At 32.9% G+C, this 246-nt stretch overlaps 1 protein-coding gene across 1 annotated transcript in view; it reads right to left on the reverse strand.

Annotated features, from left to right (window-relative positions):
• LOC119592749 (PHD finger protein rhinoceros-like) overlaps window positions 1–246 on the reverse strand; it is a 63,459-nt gene that overhangs the window by 5,994 nt on the left and 57,219 nt on the right.

Consider the following 246-nt stretch of genomic DNA (forward strand, 5'->3'; position numbering starts at 1 on the left):
CATTCCATCCAATTTTTCAAATTATATCATTAAATTTTCTCTAAAGCTACTTTGATACACCTCTCACCAGGTACTGAAAACACCCAAATATAATCCAGTGTTATGTAGCACGCACACACCATAACTTATAACAACGTTCCTGACTGGATTGGAAACAAAAGAGACAATGAATTAGCCTAAAATCTAAAATTGCTACCTGTTACATGAAAAAAATCTACCTCCACTTCTCTTATTAAAGAAGTAGAA

Source organism: Penaeus monodon, chromosome 30 (assembly GCF_015228065.2).
Source record: "Penaeus monodon isolate SGIC_2016 chromosome 30, NSTDA_Pmon_1, whole genome shotgun sequence".
Taxonomy (NCBI): Eukaryota; Metazoa; Arthropoda; class Malacostraca; order Decapoda; family Penaeidae; genus Penaeus; species Penaeus monodon.